This window comes from Rutidosis leptorrhynchoides, chromosome 7 (genome assembly GCF_046630445.1).
Source record: "Rutidosis leptorrhynchoides isolate AG116_Rl617_1_P2 chromosome 7, CSIRO_AGI_Rlap_v1, whole genome shotgun sequence".
Taxonomy (NCBI): domain Eukaryota; kingdom Viridiplantae; phylum Streptophyta; class Magnoliopsida; order Asterales; family Asteraceae; genus Rutidosis; species Rutidosis leptorrhynchoides.
This window is the reverse complement of record NC_092339.1, coordinates 316,489,829-316,515,997: the sequence shown is the minus strand read 5'-3', so window position 1 is coordinate 316,515,997 and position 26,169 is coordinate 316,489,829. Positions and strand designations below refer to the sequence as shown.

General features: G+C 32.0%; 1 long non-coding RNA gene across 1 annotated transcript in view; it reads right to left on the bottom strand.

Annotated features, from left to right (window-relative positions):
- Positions 1-292: 292 nt before the first annotated feature.
- LOC139856988 (uncharacterized) overlaps positions 293-26,169 on the bottom strand; it is a 52,520-nt gene continuing 26,643 nt past the window's right edge. The window contains exons 2-3 of the long non-coding RNA XR_011762284.1: positions 828-881; positions 293-666 (exon numbers count right to left, since the gene is read on the bottom strand). This is a non-coding gene — a long non-coding RNA (uncharacterized lncRNA). The remainder of the gene's footprint in view (positions 667-827; positions 882-26,169) is intronic.

The window sequence follows — 26,169 nt, the reverse complement described above, 5'->3', positions numbered from 1 at the left end:
GTTAGGATATGTTCGATTATTCCCTTGAAAGTGACAGGTACTACGTCAACCCTCGGGATTGGCAAAGTTTGTTACAACCATGAAAGGGACATGTGCCACGCCACCATTCCTTCGTAGCATCTACAAATACACAAACAAGATCATTCATTCAACAACATTGGATGCATTAATGTTACTCTGCCCAAATTAATTACAGTAACATCTCTCCAGTCGATAATACAATTCCGATTAAGATTCCAGTAGATATCGGAATTAATTTCCACCCTAAGATATTAACTTGCTCGATCCCGATCGAACTAGGTTAATCCCATCGATTGTTTTACGCCCTTGAAATTCAGATTTCAAATCGGGATCCGCACAATTATTGGAGTTAAAACATTCGATTCACTCTTTTTCCCGTGATTATTATTCAATACTCATAGCATATTTATAGTACATAACCCTAATAATACCTATGAACCTTAACGGACCCAAACCCAGAATCGGGTTGGGCCACTAACCTATCATCTAACAGAAACAACAATGATGGAAACTTACTTGTTATTTAAACTAATTAAAAAAGCTCCCATATTATTGCAAGCGTCAGCAACAGTTGGACCATATAAATATTGGAGAAGGTCTTCAACGTTTTCTATAAGTACTTTGTAAGAGCTTCTCATTTCTCTCCTGCAGATACACAGTTACATACAAAATAAATGCTGATAAAAGAATTCACAGAAGGTGCAAAAACCCTTGACAAGTTGACATATGAGAGGGATATTAGTAAAACCTATATGACATATGAGATATTCATTCATAAATAGCAATAAATAAGTTGCTAGGTTTACCTAAGATCCATCATAGCTTGGTACTACTGGAGGGGATTAGCATCATCTTTTTACCTTGTTACGAATTGACAACATTATAAAGATCTTATGAACAACACAAGATGCTTCAGTTTTAAGACTTAGAACAAACTCACGTAAACATAAAGCATTAACATTTACTTAACAGTTTAATCAAATTAGAAAAAACATAATAGGCTTTAATTTCATCATAAAAATTAAGTTGTCAAAAGTACTTAACTAAAGGTGTATGAATTGACGCAATACTAACACATAATAATAGATGCAATACTAACTAAAGGTGTATGAATTGAGCTTACTTTCACCATATTTTATAATGAACACATAATAATAGATGCAATACTAACTAAAGGTGTATGAATTGAGCTTACTTTCAGTCACAAGCCATCTAGTACAATATACCCTAATAATGTCCAAGACTGTAACAACCCGTAAATTTCCGGCAAAATTTAAACAAAAATCTTTATATGATTTCATTTAACCTCGACTAATTCCTACGATTCACGAACAATTATTTGTAAATAATTACGCAATAATTTGATATATTAATATTATTATTATTATTATTAATATCCTTTTTAAACAAGATATCAATAATTAATATCTTTATTATCAGTATTGTTATTACGATGACAAATATTCTTGGAAAAGTAGTAAATCAATTTGTTTATTTTAAAAATATATATATATAAAAAAAAATCCTTAAAATAAATATTTTTTTAATAAAATAAATAAATTACTTTTTAATTAAAAATTATAATGGAAAACTACTTTTATTATTTTATTTTGTACATTATTCCATGACCTAACATTTAATACTTTTGAATTTTAAAATTCCATTAAAAATTAAAATATTTCTTTTTCTTTTAATTATTTTATTTTTTTTACCTAATTTTTTCAAGTATAAATACCCCTCATTTCTCATTCAAACTCACACCAAAATTTCTCTCATTCTCTCTTTGAAGAATTACTACTAGTAAGTATTTTTTTCTTACTTTTTACTTTTTACTTTTTACTATTTACTTCGGTTTATTATTTTTTTTACCGAAACATGTAAATAATGTTATAAATTATATGCAATTAAAATTAAAATAAATAACATGTTATAATTAGTAATATATGTTACTAAAAATTATAAAAGTATTTTTATGAATTAATATATAGGAGTTATAATTAAAATCGAATTAATGAATATATATGTATATACGCACCTAACGTGAAGGTTATAATTAAAGATAGCGTACAAAGACTACAAACATCACCGCTACTTGTGGCCTAGGGTGATCCTTGTTACTATTATGGGACGCTTGTGGATCTCGAATGCCAAGACTTAGATTCTGGTCAAGAGATCCTGGGCCGCTCGGTAACAATAGATCATTCGAGTGACTTGCATGTTAGCGACGAAGTTTGGGCGAGATTGTACAACATCTTTATTAAGAATTATAACCCGAACATTCTTAAAGTAGAAGCTTACTATAAGTGGAAGTTTTTCATAAATAGTAGGTTTTCAAAAATAGAAACTTTTGAGAAATAGGAACTTTTCTCGAAAACCGTCACTGTCAATATAGTTGCTATATTAATAAACATACTTTATGTCAAGTTAGACATTAACTAATCAAACGTTATACCTCAAGGTTGATATCCAGATCACTTACTTGCTTTACTTTCCTTCTTGCGTGGAATACTTCAACTGCTATTTAATGTGAGTTTCATATGATCCCTTTTACTCTTTACATTTTTGGGCTGAGAATACATGCGTAACTTTTATAACTGTTTTACACATATCAACTATTAAACTGTGATATGTTGGGCTATGACCAGCAAGTCCCCAACCGACAAGTATAAACGATAACTTGTTACGGGGCAAACTTGAAAGTCTAGTCTAAATACAAGTACCAACTATTAAACTGTGATATGTTGGGCTATGACCAGCAAGTCCCCAACCGACAAGTATAAATGATAACTTGTTACGGGGCAAACTTGAAAGTCTAGTCTAAATATCAGTACCAACTGTTAAAACTATGCTATACCCGGCTATGTCCGACTAAGTCCCTACAGTGATATTTTTAATTGCTGTGGCATCCTTAATTATTGGGGATAGGCCTATCGGGAGTAACGTCCCCGATACATTTGACTAAGTCTTTGTATTACTTGATAATGAAATTAAACGACAAGGACAGAACAACTTGTCACGGGGCAAACAACGTTTAGTCTAAATATCACGCACTGGCATAACTTTTTGATCCTGCGGGAGATCAACTTGACTGGATCTGCGTGATCTACTTATGAAAACAAATCTTGTGGTCTAACACTATTACTGAAATCATTATTTATGACAAACCTATGAACTCACTCAACCTCGTGTTGACTTTTTAAGCATGTTTATTCTCAGGTAGTTAAGTATTGCTTTCGCTGTATATCTGCTGCTTTGATGATGATTGCTTGCTATACTTGGAGTCTTCATTACATATCATATCAATTAAAGACATTTAATGTTCTAAATACAATGTAATCTATTTATCTTCCGCTGCAAAACTTAATAAAATGTCTCATATAGAGTCGTTCTCGTTTATACAACTGTGATTTGATATAATTAGTCACAAATACCCCAGGCCCTATTTGGGGGTGTGACAGATTGGTATCATAGCAGGTTGTTGTAGAGAACCAGGATTTCATTTTATGTGTGCCTTATACAATCAGGTACCATAGCAATGTAGGACTACAACTATCCTTGACCATAGTGCCTTTAATTGTTGCTTTTAACTGTTAAATGCTACCCTATACTTTAGAAACTTTACTTATCTTAGAATGCCAAGCCAATCTAAGAACTCTGCTCATTCTCCTAAGTACTATCCAATTCCGCCACCATATTTAAATGCGACACCATGATTTCAGAAATTCTCGACATTCCTTTATCATCTATCATGGTTTTGTGTATTACATATGTATTACATGAAATGTTATCAATGATTCTTGAAATCTCTACTATTCATATTCATTACTTTCAAAATCTTTGATTTCTCGTTATTTTTTATCATTGAATTTCCTTGACGGATGGCATCTACGAAACTCTAGAATGGAAGGGTTTGGATTACCGATTTAAAGGATCCTATAGCTCAAGCCCCTAGACCTGAATAGGCCATTACGAATTGAAAGTCTTTAGTCGAAAGATTATCAGATTACATACTTATCATTTTATGATCTCGACACGTCATACTGCCATTATTGGAATATAGACACATCATATCTTATTATATCTTATCATATCTATCCCAGTAAACTTTGTCTACCACTTTTCCTAAATTTCCTCTGTAAATCACGGAAATCTTTTTGCTATAAATACGTATTCAAGGAGACGAATATATCATTCAGTATTCAATACCCATTTCATATCAAACCCTATTCCAAATGTGACGACCCGGAAATTTTCGACCAAATTTAAGCTTAATCTTCATATGATTTCCGCTACGATAAGCAAGGACTGTAATGATTAGTCTTAAAATTTTTGGAACTATGTTCATGTATGCAATTAACCTTTGACCATTACCGATGATTCACGAACAATAGTTGTAACTAAATATATATACATATATATATATATATATATATATATATATATATATATATATATATATATATATATATATATATATATATATATATATATATATATAAAATGTATATATAATAATCTGAAATGATAAAATACGAATTCATGATGTAATTTAGTATATAAGATAATAATAAAGTTGTTATCCATATATATATATATATATATATATATATATATATATATATATATATATATATATATATATATATATATATATATATATATATGATTTATATACATGATCATTATTATATGCATATTGTAATAAATATTAAATATTCATCATATCATTATATATAGATACTAAATATTACATAATTATTAAGGTGTGATATTTTTATATTAAAATTTAATTACAGGTTACAATATAAGTTGTCATATTATTATTATGCATTAATATCAGTATTATTAATATTATTATATATAATATATATATGAAATTGATACATATAATTTGTTATATTAATACTATTACTAATGATGTGGTTATCATTGTTATGTATAATAAGTAGTAAAATTTTGATTAAAATTATTATTATTATTATTTTTACCATTATCATTAAAATCACTATTTTTAATATTATTAGAAAATAATACAATTAATTATTTGTATCATTAAGAATAGTACTATTATCATTTTTTATAGATTATTATTAACAAACTTATTAAAAAGTATCATGATGGTTATTATTAAGATCCTCATATTATTATTAGTTTCTTATTTATTGTTATAAATATTTTATTAATAATAACTAATATAATCATTATTAAGAAGTACTAATATTATTATTAACATACTATTACTTTTATAATATTAGGTGTAATATTAATACAAGTATATAAAAATGATTAATTTTAATTACTGATATAAGGTTATACCTATATATGTATATACAGATCTATGATATATAAAAGAAACAAGTTGTTGCATTATATATATAAAAAGAACAGATAGATATATATTTCGATTGTCATACAGATACATTAGAGGATTCAGTGTTACATCCCTTTTAAACTGTAATTGATTTGTACTCTCAATATTTGATTACTGAAATTAATCCATAAATTAGTACTATTCTGTAAATCTCTCCACCTGCTTTTTATTTTTTCTTTGTTTCTTCTCTTTGTCTGAGTATTTCCTGTCGATACCTCCTTTTGTATGAAACGAACGATGATCATATACTTGTGAATGAAATCATTCAAGTTAACACTCACGAGTGGGTGATAATTCGGTTCAACCTTGGATTTACTTGAAAGGTAAACCTTTTATTTTAACTTGAAGATATACATCACATACGATCACCAAAACCATCATCATACACTCCTTCTTCGACACCCTCTTTTATTTGCTACCTTCTGTTTTCTATTTAATCGAACCCATCATCAACATCAACACTACCACACCAACAACTGATTAGTTTCATTAAACATCACCATCATATTCCACCTAGCTTCTTTACTATTTCTATCTAATAATCACCATCTTCCTATTGTTCTTCTATCCGGGAACACATCATAAACACATCACCTTTGAAGCCACACCACAACCATCATCAAACCATCATTAAAAACCCAAAGAAAAACATGTAAATCTGTTGTAACTCGCTACTGCTATAGCTGTTTTCTTTTTCTGTTTCTTCCCCTTGCTTTTCATTTACAACAACTGCAAACAAACCCACCTGCAGCAACATCTAGCGTCCTTTGTTGAACGTGTGAGTCTTGTATTTGTAATGAAGTAATGATGATGCATATTATGTTAAAGTAAGGAATTTTGAATAAAGAAAGTTGGATTGATTGATTGGTAGCTAGAATACTCGAAAATGAAGAAGGTGGAGGGACCGACTGGGAAGACAAATTTCTTGGATACCAAATGGAACAGATTCTTTATCTTTAAATCGAACCACAACCATTTTGTCATTGGATCGTTTGCAAGTGGGATGTATATTAAACGCATTATCAATTTTACAGCATATATTATTCAACGTGGGACAACATAGCCAAATTATGGCCGACCATGGATCCATGAATAAAATAACTACCAAAAGAACCAACCCACTATCCTTTGTTTTTTTGTTTCTTTTTTTTTTATTTCGGTTGTGTTCTCCCACCGACAGCAACCTTTTGATACGGATGAAGGCTGCTATATCTTGATGTTTGTAGTAGGCTGCATAATGGAATCCTTTTATTTACTTAGGCATGCAGCTTGGGTCGATTATAATGTATCGGGATCGGTTTATTATTATTATTATTTTTTTGCCAAGTAATGGACTGCAAGACTAAAACCCAATTACCCGCAATCAATTCAGCTTAAAAGTGTTATTGGGTTGTGTGTATACTGTTGGGCCAGAAATTAGAAGTGGATCGAGCTGTATATTGTGTTCAAAGGAATGATGATATTAAGTAATGATGATGATAGATGTTATGATATTGATGATGATAGTGTCATGATGGTTAGATGATGGTTAAGATAATGATGTTGATTATGATGATAATACGGGTTCCTAACGATGAGAGGATATGATACATGATGATGACGATTGCTTGATGTTTAGATGATAATTATAGTTATAAAGAAGAAAGAAAATAGGAATGGCGGTTTAAATGGAATTAAAGTGTGAATTAAAACAGATAGTTACATGGCAGATCAATGGTTTAATAGGTTGTAGGTTAAGCAAGAGGTCTCGGGCTCGAGTTTGGGCAAAGGCAATTATTTTTAGGAGCTTATTCTTGTGAGGTAGTAATTTTAATATTATTATTTCATGATTATTATTATTATTATTATTATTATTATTATTATTATTATTATTATTATTATTATTATTATTATTATTAAAACTATCATTTTTATTAAGAGTATCATTTTTTTTATTATCATCACTATTAGAAAATTATCACTTTTATCAAAATTATTATTATCATTATTATTAATATTAGTATTATTATTATTATTATTTTAATCACTACTAATATTATATTGGTATTATTATAATTACTATTTTAACGAACAAATGATATATATATATATATATATATATATATATATATATATATATATATATATATATATATATATATATATATATATATATTTGATATACCTAACATAACTATATTAACATTTTTATTTATTTTAGATATATAAAATGAATACATTTAATTTAATAATAAAATAAATACATAAATTACTAATATAAAAATTATATTACCAATAATAATATATGTAATTATTCGATCACAATTATATTACCAATAATAATATATGAATATACGAATGATATAGGTTCGTGAATCCGAGGCCAACCCTACACTTGTTCAATGTCGTCATATGTATTTTTACTACAAAATACATTAAGTGAGTTCATTTGCTCCCTTTTACTCTTTACATTTTTTGGACTGAGAATACATGCGCTGTTTTTACAACTGCTTTATTAAATGCTTTTGAAATATATTTTGAACTGCGAATACATGAAATGCTTTTATAAATGTTTGACGAGATAGACACAAGAAAAACATTCCTCGAATGAATTATTATGCAGACAGAAGTTCTGCGGATTATTATTGAATTATGTAGACATGATAATTGCCACCATTGATTTATGTGGACATGATAATTGCCACCATTGAATTATATGGACATGATAATTGCCACCAACTGATGTGAATGTTATGTATTGAGAGAATGATTTTTATACACAGGTTATGTGTATTATTTTTTTTTTGTGCACAAGATATGTGTACGGTTACTAAGATTTATGAAAGATGATTTCGTACGCGAGAAAGGTGTACTGTATTTAAAAGATATCGCATGTACATTACAGGTGGATATATGATTCGGGCTCATTTGTACCATGCAGCATTTAAATTTTGTGGTCTATCAAAATGATGAATTTTATTGTTTTATGTTAAACCTATGAACTCACCAACCTTTTGGTTGACACTTGAAAGCATGTTTATTCTCAGGTATGAAAGAAATCTTCCGCTGTCCATTTGCTCATTGTAAAGACTTTATTTGGAGTCGATCATCGCAATGGAACCAGATGTTGGTGACTTCGTCCAGACGGATTAGGACGGGGTATGACATGTGGTATCAGAGCGGTGGTCTTAGCGAACCAGGTCTTGCATTAGTGTATCTAACTGATAGTTGTTAAGATGCATTAGTGAGTCTGGACTTCGACCGTGTCTACATGTCAAAAGTTTTGCTTATCATTTCGTGTCAAAAATTGCCTGCTTATCATTCTTAGGGAATCACTTGCTTATCACTCTTAGTCTAGACACGTCTTACTGCCTCTATTGCATAGACAGTGTATAGATAAATTCATATCTTAGCGTATATGTTATTGTTACCTTTGCCTGACAGCTTCCATAGATTCCTCCGTAACTTATGGGATTTTAGTATTATATATGCATATGTAAATTATGTATTGCAGGGTACTAACCTACATCCTATAATCTATTTCTTATCGAAATTCCTTCATCATCTCGTACGAGATGAATCCCTCAACCAGTTGAGTCCCTCAGATTCCGATAGCTATTCCGATATGGAGTTTCACCTAAGCTCCGAAAGCAGTGTCACCAGAATGAATCAACCAATTCACCTGATGGGTTCGTAGCCTACTTAATCATTGGAGACAAAAAGAAGGTGATCATTTCCATCAACCAAATTCACCTCTTGGCAAACAACCTGAAGCACTTACCGGTGAACCAGTCCGAAATATCATTTTCACCCTCATTTCCCGAATATCTCGCCACGATTATATTCTATCCACAATTCTAAATCTTATTCATCCACTCGTTTCAATCGTCAATCATCCCGGAGTAATAGAAGAAGTCAACGAGCTTCGCACTCGAGTAATCAATTTGGAAAACATGGTGCAAAACGTACCAGCTTCAGCAACATCACCGGCACCAACAGTACCATCACCACTATCAACAACAACATCCGCATCCCATGCCTCAACATCTCATTCTGTACCTCGAGTATAATCATCGTTCCACGAATTGTTCTACATCATTTATCTTCGTTCTACATGACGATTATGTAATCTCTAAAGTTTTAGAGATTATTCATTCTAGTTCCAAACGAAAATCAAATGAGATTAATATCATATTAACTCATTAAATCCATGATTACATCTGAAGAAAATATATATGTATATATATTTTCATAAAGATTGTAATTAATGATTCTTTCGTACAAACTGTTAATGATGAAAATATTTTAACGGGTAGGTAATACCCGAGGAATATTTAGATTTTACATTAATAAGTACACTGTACATTCTTTCAAGTCTAATTCAATATTCATTTACTATCCTATTTATAACCACCGATATACGTATCCGTTCACCGCAAAATAACCATTTTCATTCAATTTCATATTTGAATTTTGATCTATCAGAATCCAACAAGTGGCATAATGAAGAAAACATTGGACAAAATAAAATTTGTTAGAAACAAAAAAACTAACTATGAGAAATTTTGTTAAGAATCCACGCTAACTGTTCCTAGCTAACTGATTACATTTTATTTATCGCAGTTTATTTATCGCAATTTAATTATCACAATTTTATTTATCGTCATTTAATTTCTGTTATTTACTTTACACACTTTATTTATCGTCATTTAATTTCTGTTATTTATTTTACGCACTTTAAATATCGGGACACGTATACAAGGTTTTGACATATTATATCGATGCATCTATATATATTATTTGGAATAACCATAGATACTCTATATGCAGTAATGCTGGAGTTAGCTATACAGGGTTGAGGTTAATTCTACAATAATATATATACTTTGAGTTGTGATTGAGTCTGAGACATGTACACGGGTCACGACACGTATTAATTAATTCGAATATTATATATTAAATTATATATGAATTATTGGACTGTTAACTGTGGACTATCGACTGTGGACTAATGACATTGGACAATTAAAATGAATTAAAATATTGATTATAACATATGAAACTAAACATTTCTTCAAGTTTGCCACTTGATTTCGTCTTAAACCTCATTTGTATCTTAACGATTACAATCTGCGTTCAAACATTTCATAATTCTTGAAAACACTTCAATCGAGAGGATGAACCAACCGCACTTCATCTATGGAAGAAAAGATTAATGGATATAGTTATGTACCTGAAAACACTCAGAACCTGAGTAAACGTTTAACACGTATCTGTGCTAGCTCCTTTGGAATTGTTATTACCGAAGATAACATTGCAATTCTGTTTCAAAGTAGCCAATTTTCTCACAGCTCCAACAAGACAATTTCGAATTTTCAATTAGACTAGCCTTATTATAACCTCGATATATACGTTGTCATTTCATCATCGTTACCGGAGAACCGTTTATATTCCATCAGTTTAGCAGTAAATTTATCAACAACTTCATTGATCTTTGATTTCCCGAAAAATCATTACATTCGTTGAAACCCTATTAAGTACTCATTTACATTTTGTAACAAGAATTGCATACCAATTACTGGGAATCAGCAATCAGTATTTTGAATCTCGCAGCTTTTCTACATCAACAGTTATATGTATACATATAACCTTTATCTCTTAGAATAATGACCTTCCATTCTGAAATTCTGAAAATCACCCAGTCTACGACTCAATACTCTGAAAAGTTGAATAAAGCAACAAAAACTGCAAACGAGCTTAACCGTCAAAAGTTTGATGATAAAGGATAGTATGTTGGCAAAGCTTAGAAAATTTGGTACTGAAAAACAAATTGAGCTAACCATGAAGGAGACCAAGGACAAATACAAAGACCAACCCTATATTCAAAGAATCCAGCTAATTCTGTATCCGATGAAATCTTTAGAGAATATCTTATTCCGTACTCATGTTAAATCTTGTGGAAAAATCTTTCTTCCTCAACATTCGATCCTAGAAATTCTGAAAATATCATCATAAATATCTTCGATATTTCTAAGGATATTTTCATAACTATTATTGTCCAAAATTTTTTATCTCTTCGTGCTATCTGTGTTACATCATAAAAGAAACTATATTAGTTTCTAAACTTCTATAAAATTGAGTTTGAATTATGAATGATTTCTAGAGAAGTGTTGGAAATTAAAGCATGAGTTAGTATAATATAATGCGCTTGGCCAACGTGATTATATTACAGTAAGTCATGCTGAGTTTCTAATGAAACATGATGATTCACAGATCATAACGTCATCATGTGCCATGTTACACAACTCTTACATTCTATCTGATCTCCAAACATATCAAGAACTTATATTCTTAATAGTTCTATCTTTTCCCTTGAATTCTGGTAATCTAATCAATCAAGATCGTGCTATTACAATTTCTCTCTTAGAACAATAGTCATGTTCATTCGAAACTTTATACCTACGAATTCTAGACCATTATTCGCTTGACTTAAAGTCGGGAAAAGTAAACAAAAGGATGAAACTCCAAAATACAAAAGAAATGATGAGGGTGGAATTATAGTGAAATATCCGCCAGAGCAATCACAACAGATTATCGCATTTAACCAAAGAGGATCCTAACTTCCTTAAATTTCGAAGAATCAAATCTTATTTAGATTTCAAAGATTTCTTTAAAATTCCTTGAATTCCGGAAATCAACCGTGACTACATCACCGGTTAGGACAAACCTACATTTACTCATTTCATTCTTCGTGATAGCTTCACTCGTACTCTTCACCTAAATGAATTGTTTTATTCATATTACTCAATGATGTTAAAACTCTATTATCAACTCATATTCGTCATGAAAACATTTTTATTGTTAGCCAGGACGACCACACTCAAATTTCGGGACGAAATTTCTTTAACGGGTAGGTACTGTGACGACCCGGAAATTTTGGACCAAATTTAAGCTTAATCTTCATATGATTTCTGCTATGATAAGCAAGGACTGTAATGATTAGTCTTAAAATTTTTGGAACTATGTTCATGTATGCAATTAAACTTTGACCATTACCGACGATTCACGAACAATAGTTGTAACTAAATATATATACATATATATATAAATAAAATGTATATATAATAATATGAAATGATAAAATACGAATTCATGATGTAATTTAGTATATAAGATAATAATACTGTTGTTATCCATATATATATATATATATATATATATATATACATGATCATTATTATATGCATATTGTAATAAATATTAAATATTCATCATATCATTATATATAGATACTAAATATTACATAATTATTAAGGTGTGATATTTTTATATTAAAATTTAATTACAGGTTACAATATAAGTTGTCATATTATTATTATGCATTAATATCAGTATTATTAATATTATTATATATAATATATATACGAAATTGATACATTTAATTTGTTATATTATCTTATATACTAAAACTCAAACCAGATTTGGTCGTTTTATTCATTCCTCATGTCGTCCTGATTAATGGTTTAATTCCTCTCTGCTATTTTATTCCACATACCTTCTCCCTACCAACTCCACCGCCTCCATATCTTATCTACCTTCTTCCTTTTTCACATGCTAATCGTCGTCATTATTGTCATAACCCGACCTTAACCATAAGGACGAATACAATAACATATGATTTCATTGCGAGGTATTGACCTCTATATGCGACATTTTTTAAAAACTGCATTCGTTTTTACAATACAAACCATAGCTTTTATTACAAATACCAGGTTTAAACAGCTTAATAATGATTATCGTTTAGCAATAATCTTAGACTTATAAACTTTACATGTGATAATAACAATACGACTTCCAACATATTTTACATTACAAATCCTCCGATATGCAGTTTTATTTTTGACACAAATATGCATACTCAAGATCTTGCTTAAATTCAACATATTGCAGCGGAAGCTTTTAGTTATCACCTGAGAATAGACATGCTTAAAACGTCAACATAAAGTTGGTGAGATATAGGTTTAATGCCGGCAACGTTATAAATATAGACCACAAGATTTCATATATAAACGTTTTAATAAAAATATTCTAAGTTGTTGAGCACTTGATAACCATACTTAACATTTAATCAACGTCGCATATTCCCTTTATTATGAAATCTTACTACACTGTACCAAGTGTAGTCACCGAAACGAAGTACTGTGCAACCGTTGAATACTGGTGGTCCAGTCCGGTTGGGGTTGTCAGGCCCGATAGATCTATCAACATAATTCGCGTTTACAATACCGCATGTAAATAGTAGTTACTAAGTTACAAGGAAGTATGCCAGTGGTACAACTCAACGTAGAATATATATTTTTAATCACTTGTGTCCATAACGTAAATCATAAAATGCATGTATTCTCATCCCGAAATATTTAGAGTTTAAAAGTGGGACTATATACTCACTTTTGCCTGGAAGGTATTTAACTCGACTTGGTCTCCGATTGATATCACGAACCTAACCATATATAAAATATATCAACATATTTTCTTTTTAAGTAATCGTTACATATATATATATATATATATATATATATATATATATATATATATATATATATATATATATATATATATATATATATATATACTTTTAATACTTTTAATATTTTATTAGTCCGTAGTTAGCAGTCCGATGTTAGTGGTCCACAATTAGTTGCTTAAATAAAATAAATAAAGACCCCATCGTATTCGTATTGATCAGAATTAATCTCGACCCATGGTACCATGTTGTCAAATGACGTGTTGCGTACATAAAGTACCGTGTTGTCAAATGACGTGTTGCGTACAATCATGAGGTCTTATGATTAATCTTCTCGTGTTGTTTACGGGTGGTCCTGAAATATATAAAATTAAATCATAAGTAATTATATATAAAATATCATATTAATTAGAAAAGATATGATTAATTTACTTTTTCTCCAAATATTTTCGTAGCTAAACTAGCTTCGGATACCCAATCTTGTTTTAGTCGTAGTTTCTTCATTACAACTCCGTTTTTGTTGGTTCAACTTGCCACTTCCTTGGATCGAGTCAAATTTTAAGAATATGAACTGAAAATACCTTAGTTTGTATTCGAAATCACAGGTTATAGGTCAAACTTTGGTGAAACTTATGAAAGTGATCATTTTCCATCATAAAAACAACATTTAATGATCATTTTTCTAAAAATACTTACACTTTGAGTTAAACCATGAAATTTTTATGTGTTAACATATTCATAAGAAATATCATTTTTCCAGAACATGAACTTCCAATTCAAAGTTCAAGATGGTTTTTAATTATCCAACCCAAAACATCCCCCGGTTGCACTCTGACGACGTAGATTCAGTTTTTAAGATGTTCTTTGTAAAACCAAGTTATATCTTATTAAGTTAGCATATAATTATGATATATTACAGGTCTTGAAGTGTTTTAAAAGTCAAGTTAGAAGGATCTATTTAGTTTGCGAACAAGTTTGAAATCATTCAAACTATGTTCTTGTTGTTAAAATTTTATACCACAAAATAAGATAGCTATATGAATATGAATTGAATAAGATTATGAACAAGGTTACTACCTCAAGTTACTTGGACAAAGTTACTGCAAAAGATAAGAAATAATCTTGGAATCAAAGAGTGGTGGAGTTAGATCAAAAGGTTGGAAGTAAACTTTTTCAAATGGGTGGTTATTTTGATATGTTCTTGAAAGAGTTTTCTTATGGTGTTTAAGGCTTGTAATTGAAGCTAAATGATGGGGAAAATGCTTGGAGATGATCAAGTATGAAGTTAGGAGTATTTTGAGAGAGAAATGAGGGTGTAGGTATGAGAAAATGGAGTGAAGAAATGGTGTTCATTCATAAAAACGTTTTTAGTTTATAAAGAAAGAAAAGGATTCCTAATTTTGTTTTCTTACTAATAATTCATGCTACTTGACAAATCCTAGTTACCTCATATCTAGGGCAGTAATAATGTTGATTAGGATGTTGATTTGATGTGTATATACCAATAGTAAATACGTATAGAAGCTGGGTATGATACGGGTACATATACCCTAGATATACGTATAGAAATCTTGAGGAAACGGAACGAGAATTCAAATATAGCTATCTTTTGTGAATATACTTATATTATTTTATGTATTTAAGTTCTTAAAAAGTGATTAAATACATTATATATACGATACATATATAAGCATTATAGGTTATAAGTATATATATATCAAAGAATGTTACGTATAGTTATCGTTTTGAAAACTTAAGTTAGTAGTTTCAAAATATACTTATAACTCATTGTCATTAGTACACAATGAGATGTTAAACCATCCTTAGATCATGTTAAATATATATAAATACATATATTTACACAAACGTATAATTATCATATGTTATATAGTTCGTGATATCATCGGTCAAATTGGACGGTCAAACGTTGTGTAAAACTCTTTTCAAAAACAAAAGTCTCAACAATTTGGATTGCTTATCATGTTGATAAAGTTTAATTTATGTAAATATTAATCTCATAAGTATAAAATGATCGAAAAAATCCGGGTCGTTACAGTACCTACCCGTTAAATAAATTTCGTCCCGAAATTTTAAAGTTGTACCTATTTTGCGTTCTCGGGAAACAAATGTGGGTACTTTTGTTTCATCTGATCCTCTCATTCCCAAGTAAACTCGAGACCTCTTCGAGCATTCCAACGAACCTTAACGATTGGTATGTTGCTCTGCTTGAGTTGTTTAACTTCACGGTCCATGATTTCGACTGGTTCTTCTATGAATTGTAGTTTCTCGTCGACTTGGATTTCTTTAAGAGGAATGATGAGGTCTTCCTTTACAAGACACTTCTTAAGGTTTGAAATGTGAAACGTATTATGTACTCCGGCGAGTTGTTGTGGTAACTCGAGTCGATAAGCTACCGGTCCAATGCGTTCGATGATCTTAAACGGGCCTACATACATTGGGTTCAGTTTACCTCTTTTTCCAAAACGTATTACACCTTTCCAAGGTGACACCTTTAGCATAACCATGTCACCGATCTAAAATTCTAATGGTTTCCTTCGAACATCGGCGTAGCTCTTTTGGCGACTACTGGCTGTTTTTTCAATCTCTCCTTGATTTGTACTATCTTCTCAGTAGTTTCATGTATGATCTCGGGACCAGTTAATTGTCGATCTCCTACTTCATTCCAATAGATAGGGGATCTACACTTCCTTCCATATAGTGCTTCGAATGGTGTAGCTTTAATGCTCGCATGATAACTATTATTATACGAGAATTCTGCTAATGGTAGATACTTATCCCATCCGTTTCCAAAATCGATCACACATGCCCTGAGCATGTCTTCAAGAGTCTGAATTATTCTTTCACTCTACCCGTCAGTTTGCGGATGATATGCGGTGCTCATATCCAAACGAGTTCCCAGTGCCTCCTGTAGTGATTGCCAGAACTTTGATGTAAATCTACTATCACGATCGGATATAATGGAAATAGGTATTCCATGCCTTGAAACAATTTCCTTTATGTATAATCGTAATAGTTTCTCTATTCTATCCGTTTCCTTTATAGGCAAGAAATGTGCAGATTTGGTGAGACGATCAACTATTACCCAAATGGTGTCATAACCCCAGGCAGTCTTAGGTAACTTTGTGATGAAATCCATGGTAATACCATCCCATTTCCATTCTGGGATTTCTGGTTGTTGAAGTAACCCTGATGGCTTCTGGTGTTCTGCTTTGACTTTGGAACAAGTTAAACATTCCCCAACATATGTTGCAACATCTGTCTTTAAATTAGGCCACCAATAATGCGTCTTATGATCTTGATACATTTTTCCAACTCCAGGATGTATCGAGTATCTTATCTTATGTGCCTCGTTCAATATCAACTTCCTTAATCCACCCAACTTTGGTACCCAAATACGGTTTGCAAAATATTGAATTCGGTCTTTCCGTATAACGAGTTACTTCTCATACTTCTTCATTATTTCATTTCCTATGTTTTCTTTAGTAAGAGCTTCTCGTTGAGCCTCTTTGATTTGTGAGTTGAGATTCATGTGAATTTTTATGTTCATCGCTCGTACTCGAACTGGTTCCCGTTCCTTTCTGCTTAAAGCATCGTCCACTACGTTCGCTTTCCCGGGATGATAGCGAATCTCACAATCATAGTCGTTTATCAGTTCGACCCACCTACATTGCCTCATGTTCAGCTGTTTCTGATCGAAAATATGTTGAAGGCTTTTATGATCAGTAAACACGGTGCATTTAACCCCATATAAATAGTGTCTCCATATCTTAAATGCAAACACGACTGCTCCCAGTTCTAAATCATGCGTCGTATAATTTCGCTCATGAATCTTCAATTGTCGGGATGCATATGCTATAACCTTCTTCCGTTGCATAAGGACGCAACCAAAACCTTGTCGCGAAGCGTCACAATATATCTCAAAATCGTCGTTCCCTTCAGGTAACGATAAAATAGGCGCTGTAGTCAACTTCTTCTTCAGTAATTGAAATGCACTCTCCTGCTCAGAGGTCCATTCAAACTTCTTCCCTTTTTGCGTTAACGCTGTCAACGGCTTAGCTATTCGGGAAAAATCTTGAATAAACCTTCTATAATAACCAGCTAAACCCAAAAATTAGCATATCTGCATTGGTATCTTAGGAGTCTCCCATTTTTCAATGGCCTCAATTTTAGCTGGGTCAACCTGAATTCCTTTGCTACTAACAACGTGGCCAAGAAATTGCACTTCTTTCAACTAAAATGCACACTTAGAAAATTTGGCGTATAACTATTCTTTTCTTAACAATTCTAATACCAACCTTAAATGTTGTTCATGCTCTTGCTCATTTTTGGAATAGATAAGAATATCGTCAATAAAAACGATAACAAACTTATCTAGATACGGACTACAAACTCGATTCATGAGGTCCATGAATACAGCTGGCGCATTCGTCAATCCAAACGGCATAACCAAAAATTCGTAATGACCGTAGCGTGTCTGAAAAGCAGTTTTTGGAATGTCTTCTTCTTTGACACGTAGTTGATGATAGCCCGATCTTAGGTCAATTTTCGAGTACACACATGATCCTTGCAGCTGATCAAATAAGTCGTCAATTCTCGGTAGTGGATACCGATTCTTGATAGTTAACTTATTTAATTCTCGATAATCTATACACATCCTAAAAGATCCATCTTTCTTTTTAACAAATAAAATTGGAGCTCCCCACGGTGAAGTACTTGGTCGTATGAATCCACGGTCCAGTAATTCTTTTAACTGACTCTGAAGTTCTTTTAACTCGGACGGTGCAAGTCTATATGGAGCACGGGCAACTGGTGCAGCTCCTGGTACAAGATCTATTTGAAATTCTACAGATCTAAATGGAGGTAATCCCGGCAACTCTTTCGAAAATACTTCAGGAAAATCTCTTGCCACAGGCACGTCATTGATGCTCTTCACTTTTTTCTTCGTTTCGACTTTATTAACATGTGCTAAGATAGCATAGCACCCTTTCTTCAAGCACTTTTGAGCTTTCAAACAACTAATGAGTTTTAGCTTTGAGTTACCCTTCTCTCCATAAATCATTACTAGCGTTTTATCCTTACGAGGAATGCAAATTGCCTTCTTGGCGCACACAACTTCAGCTCCTATTTTGGACATCCAGTCCATGCCGACTATTACATCAAAACTTCCTAATTCTACGGGTATCAAATCAATCTTAAATGATTCTCCGGCTAAATTTATTTTACAATCACGACAAATTTTATCGGCTTTAATTAGTTTACCATTAGCTAACTCAATCATGTACTTAGCATCTAGAGGTAATGATGAACAATTCAATTTAGCGTAAAAGTATCTACACACATAACTTCTATCGGCACCAGTATCAAATATAATAGATGCTGATAAGTTATTAATGATAAACGTACCCGTAACCAGCTCCGGGTCTTCATACGCCTCTCTAGCATTAATAATAAATGCTCTTCCACGTGCAGATCCTTTATTCTTCTCTGGATTCGGGCACTGACTCTTATAATGACCCTGTTTCCCACACCCATAACAAGTAACAGTGGCCAAGGCAGTTCTATTTGCATTGGTGGCAGGAGTCTTGGTGCCATTGGTATTTGTAACAGGAATCCTACAATCTTCAGCAAGATGACCCCTTCGATTACAATTATTGCACACCACATTACAATAACCAGAGTGATGTTTGTGGCATCTGTTACATAAAGGATTTCGTCCTTTGTAACCAGAGCTTGAACCACTACCCGCACCTTGCGTGGTTTCTTGTTTCTTGTTGGATTGTTGATTACCTTCCCACTTTCTTTTGTTTTCTGATGTCTTGACATCGGTGTTCTTATCCAGTATAATCTGGTCCATCAACTCGTTTGCCATGGTAATGGCTTCATGAATAGTCTTGGGTTTCGATGCTGTAACATTTGCCTTGATATTTTTAGGTAAACCATCTTTGTACAGTTCTATCTTCCGTTCTTCGGTTGGTACCAATTCGGAACATAGCAAAGCTAATTCCATGAATCGCTGATTGTAGTTAGTGAGTTTAGTACCAACAACTTTCAGGCTTCGTAATTCAGCTTCCAACTTCCTAACCTCGTTCCTTGGACAATACTCGTTGATTAGCATTGTTTTGAATTCTTCCCAGGGAGTATCATAAGCTACATCTCCTCCTTCGGCCTTCACATAGTTTTTCCACCACGTGAGTGCACTATCTTGTAAGGTGCACGATGCATACTTGGTCATGTCCTTCTCAATACAACCACTGATTTTAAACACAGACTCAATCTTTTCGATCCACCGGGTTAAACCGACCGGTCCTTCTGTTCCACTGAATGATGAGGGCTTGCAACCTTGAAAAGTTTTGTAAGTACATCCTACACGAGGATTTGGGTTAACTACAGCACCTCTCGCAGCCTCGACCCATAACATTCTGTCGTTCACTCGCTGATTGATGAGTTCCTGGATTTCTTGTTCCGTCATTCGGTTCAATCGCGCCATAATCTTCAATAAGAATGAGAAAAATAATTATTCACATGGAATATTATAGATGTAGTATGTATTTACAGTACATCGTAGATTATTAATAATATGAACCAGTTATTATTATAAAGCCTTTTCTTCTTATTAGCGTTTTATAATTATACCTAGGGTAGTACCTACCCGTTAAAGTTCATACTTAATAGCTTAGTACGAAAATCAATTACTATCACCCAAATAATACTTAACCATGGAAAATTATTGCATTTCACACTTCACTATTTACATATGCTTATCTTACATCAAACATTAAGCAAACCACACTAGTAATATTATACAAAACGTTATATGATCCCATGGTTTAAAACAACAGCGCATCATTTAACCCAAAATGTTTGTGTTCAAAGAAATTGCTTAAAGGTTATCTTGACTGCCTCCCTGCGTTTTGGCTGAGGGGCTGAAGAACTGGATGCCGGGATAGAACTAATAGGAATAGCGGGAATAGGGGTGGAAGTGTCTGGTGGAGTTAGTGCCACAACATCCTTACTAAGCTCGGGATTTGGATTCTCCAATTCAGTAGCCTTTCGTTTCTTTCCTCTTTCGAACTTGTCTTTCGTAATTTCCTGTATTTCTTCCTCCTCAGGATCACTTTCCGATTCCTCTTCAATTGATTCATCCAAAAATTGTGAGTCTTCCCCAAAGGTGTCGTTTTCATCATCGGATAGGTTAATGACTGGAACACCATCTGAAGATTCTGATTAGGAGTCGCTGAATATGATAACAAGTTCTAAGCCAGACATCTATCACATAACAACTAGCACGTTAGTACCACATAATATTTACATATTAATTTTTAACCAACAAGGATAAGCAATAGTTTTCTAAATCAAACACGGTCAAAGTCTAGATTCACTAATGCATCCTAACAAACTTGATAAGACACACTAATGCAAATTTTCTGGTTCTCTAAGACCAACGCTCTGATACCACATGTCATAACCCGACCTTAACCATAGGGACGAATACAATAACATATGATTTCATTGCGAGGTATTGACCTCTATATGCGACATTTTTCAAAAACTGCATTCGTTTTTACAATACAAACCATAGCTTTTATTAATACCAGGTTTAAACAACTTAATAATGATTATCGTTTAGCGATAATCTTAGACTTACAAACTTTACATGTGATAATAACAATACGGCTTCCAACATATTTTACATTACAAATCCTCCGATATGCAGTTTTATTTTTGACACAAATATGCATACTCAAGATCTTGCTTAAATTCAACATATTGCAGCGGAAGCTTTTAGTTATCACCTGAGAATAGACATGCTTAAAACGTCAACATAAAGTTGGTGAGATATAGGTTTAATGCCGGCAGCGTTATAAATATAGACCACAAGATTTCATATATAAACGTTTTAATAAAAATATTCTAAGTTGTTGAGCACTTGATAACCATACTTAACATTTAATCAACGTCGCATATTCCCTTTATTATGAAATCTTACTACACCGTACCAAGTGTAGTCACCGAAACAAAGTACTGTGCAACCGTTGAATACTGGTGGTCCAGTCCGGTTTTGGTTGTCAGGCTCGATAGATCTATCAACAGAATTCGCATTTACAATACCGCATGTAAATAGTAGTTACGAAGTTACAGGGAAGTATGCCAGTGGTACAACTCAACGTAGAATATATATTTTTAATCACTTGTGTCCATAACGTAAATCATAAAATGCATGTATTCTCATCCCGAAATATTTAGAGTTTAAAAGTGGGACTATATACTCACTTTTGCCTTGAAGGTATTTAACTCGACTTGGTCTCCGATAGATATCACGAACCTAACCATATATATAATATATCAACATATTTTCTTTTTAAGTAATCGTTACATATATATATACTTTTAATATTTTATTAGTCCGTAGTTAGCAGTCCGATGTTAGTGGTCCACAATTAGTTGCTTAAATAAAATAAATAAAGACCCCATCGTATTCGTATTGATCAGAATTAATCTCGACCCATGGTACCATGTTGTCAAATGACGTGTTGCGTACATAAAGTACCGTGTTGTCAAATGACGTGTTGCGTACAATCATGAGGTCTTATGATTAATCTTCTCGTGTTGTTTACGGGTGGTCCTGAAATATATAAAATCAAATCATAAGTAATTATATATAAAATATCATATTAATTAGAAAAGATATGATTAATTTACTTTTTCTCCAAATATTTTCGTAGCTAAACTAGCTTCGGATACCCAATCTTGTTTTAGTCGTAGTTTCTTCATTACAACTCTGTTTTTGTTGGTTCAACTTGCCACTTCCTTGGATCGAGTCAAATTTTAAGAATATGAACTGAAAATACCTTAGTTTGTATTCGAAATCATAGGTTATAGGTCAAACTTTGGTGAAACTTATGAAAGTGATCATTTTCCATCATAAAAACAACATTTAATGATCATTTTTCTAAAAATACTTACACTTTGAGTTAAACCATGAAATTTTTATGTGTTAACATATTCATAAGAAATATCATTTTTCCAAAACATGAACTTCCAATTCAAAGTTCAAGATGGTTTTTAATTATCCAACCCAAAACAGCCCCCGGTTGCACTCCGACGACGTAGATTCAGTTTTTAAGATGTTCTTTGTAAAACCAAGTTATATCTTGTTAAGTTAGCATATAATTATGATATATTACAGGTCTTGAAGTGTTTTAAAAGTCAAGTTAGAAGGATCTATTTAGTTTGCGAACAAGTTTGAAATCATTCAAACTATGTTCTTGTTGTTAAAATTTTATACTACAAAGTAAGATAGCTATATGAATATGAATTGAATAAGATTATGAACAAGGTTACTACCTCAAGTTACTTGGACAAAGTTACTGCAAAAGATAAGAAATAATCTTAGAATCAAAGAGTGGTGGAGTTAGATCAAAAGGTTGGAAGTAAACTTCTTCAAATGGGTGGTTATTTTGATATGTTCTTGAAAGAGTTTTCTTATGGTGTTTAAGGCTTGTAATTGAAGCTAAATGATGGGGGAAATGCTTGGAGATGATCAAGTATGAAGTTAGGAGTATTTTGAGAGAGAAATGAGGGTGTAGGTATGAGAAAATGGAGTGAAGAAATGGTGTTCATTCATAAAAACGTTTTTAGTTTATAAAGAAAGAAAAGGATTCCTAATTTTGTTTTCTTACTAATAATTCATGCTACTTGACAAATCCTAGTTACCTCATATCTAGTGCAGTAATAATGTTGATTAAGATGTTGATTTGATGTGTATATACCAATAGTAAATACGTATAGAAGCTGGGTATGATACGGGTACATATACCCTAGATATACGTATAGAAATCTTGAGGAAACGGAACGAGAATTCAAATATAGCTATCTTTTGTGAATATACTTATATTGTTTTATGTATTTAAGTTCTTAAAAAGTGATTAAATACATTATATATACGATACATGTATAAGCATTATAGGTTATAAGTATATATATCAAAGAATGTTACGTATAGTTATCGTTTTGAAAACTTAAGTTAGTAGTTTCAAAATATACTTATAACTCATTGTCATTAGTACACAATGAGATGTTAAACCATCCTTAGATCATTTTAAATATATATAAATACATATATTTACACAAACGTATAATTATCGTATGTTATATAGTTCGTGATATCATCGGTCAAATTGGACGGTCAAACTTGTGTAAAACTCTTTTCAAAAACACAAGTCTCAACAATTTGGATTGCTTATCATGTTGGTAAGGTTTAATTTATGTAAATATTAATCTCATAAGTATAAAATGATCGGAAAAATCCGGTCGTTACAATTATCTCCTCAAATTGGGGTAAAATTTAGGGTTTTCCTCACCGGAACCGTCATCATTATCCGATTGCCGGATCAACATTTTATCTGTTTATATTAGGGCTGCAACAATTAAATCTGATGCGAACCCTAATTTGTAGCTGCTATTGAACGAAACAAAAACATTGGGGTTTTTGGCTTCAATCTTCGATGAATAGTGAGTTTCATTACCATCTTCCTTTGCTTTAATACGTGGTTGCACTTTTTTCCCTGATTGTATGCTTCTGATGTTTCAAATGACGGCTGCGGTTGTCTCGACGGCTGTAACATTCGTATGTTTCGATATCCTAACTTGATAATGCTTCATATTCATTATATTTCCCATTTTTTAGATTGAATTATCATGTACTTACGTCCTCTTTTTGATTTTATGGTAGTGAAGCTGTCGATGGTGGTTATGGTTGTATCGACGGTGGCTATGATGATTGATGTTCTTGATGGGATATTTATGACCACTCCCGTTTCTTGGCGAGGCAACACCCGGAAGGCATTTAATCAATGCAACCGTTTGTGCTTGCAGCCATGATGGGTTTTAGAACTTCATTTGTTCCTAAATTCAAATATGAGCCTAACCAATATTCGGTCCTATGAACCGAGTTTCATTACCATCTTCCTGTGATTTAATATGTGGTTACACAATTTATTTCAACTGTATGCTTCTAATGTTGCTAATGACGGTTGTGGTTGTATTCATGGCAGTAACGTTTGTCAGTTTTGATAGCATAACATGATAATGCTTCATATTTATCGTACTTTTCATTTGTTCAATTGAATTATCATCTTTTTACGTCCTCTGCTCAATTATATGGTACTGAAGGTATCGACGGCGGTTTTGGTTGTATTGACGGTGGCTGTGATGATTGGTGTTCTTTATGGGATATTTATGGTCCCTCCCTGATGTCGTGCGAGGTGTACGTGAAATACTATATATTTTTGATACGAAAAGCGATACATATTACACAAGTCTTAATTATTTATTTACAGATGAGATATACCTAAACCTTGCTACAACACTATAGGCAGTGTACCTAATCGTAGAGTAGTATAGTTTTTAGTAAGTCCGGTTCGTTCCACAGGGAGACGACTTATTTTACACTATATTTTAAACAACTATATTTGTACAAAATATATATTTTTATATATAATAATAATAATATAAAAGGGGGTTTACCGTTTAATGACCGGTTTGTCGATTTTAAAACTTTAGTCGCAGTTAAAACCTAATGTAAAATATTAAAAATAAATACAACTTAATTTAAAGCGTAAAGTAAATAACGATAATGAAATTGCGATAAATAAAAGTGCGATGAAATAAAATACGATAATTAAAAAGTGCGTTAATTAGAAGTGCAATTAAATATGAAAATAAAAGAATTATGCTTATTTAAACTTCCGTAATCATGATGTTTGACGTGTTGATTTTTAGTTTTATGCCCATGGGTTAATTGTTCTTTGTCCTGGATTATTTAATATGTCCGTCTGGTTTTTGTCCATAACAGTCCATCAGTCATAAATATAAAATGCGAGTGTCCTCGTCAAATTATCCTTATACCCGAAGTCAAATATTCCAACTAATTGGGGACTTAAACTGTAACAAGGTCTTAATACTTTGTTTAATAATTACACCAGGATATCGAATGCGTGTAACCCAAGGTTTTAATACTTTGTTAACAATTACGCCAAGTGTCCTTGTACATAATTTCACCCCTGTTTTAATAAGTCCATAGACTATTAATCCATTCTCGTGTCCGGTTAAATGAACGATTATTCGTACATATAAATATCCCGCCCATCGTGTCCGATTGAGTGTATATGGTTATTTATAGGTATGTCCAATTGTAAATCTTTATATTAAAATTAACAAACTATCATTTAGTTAAACAAATATAAAGCCCATT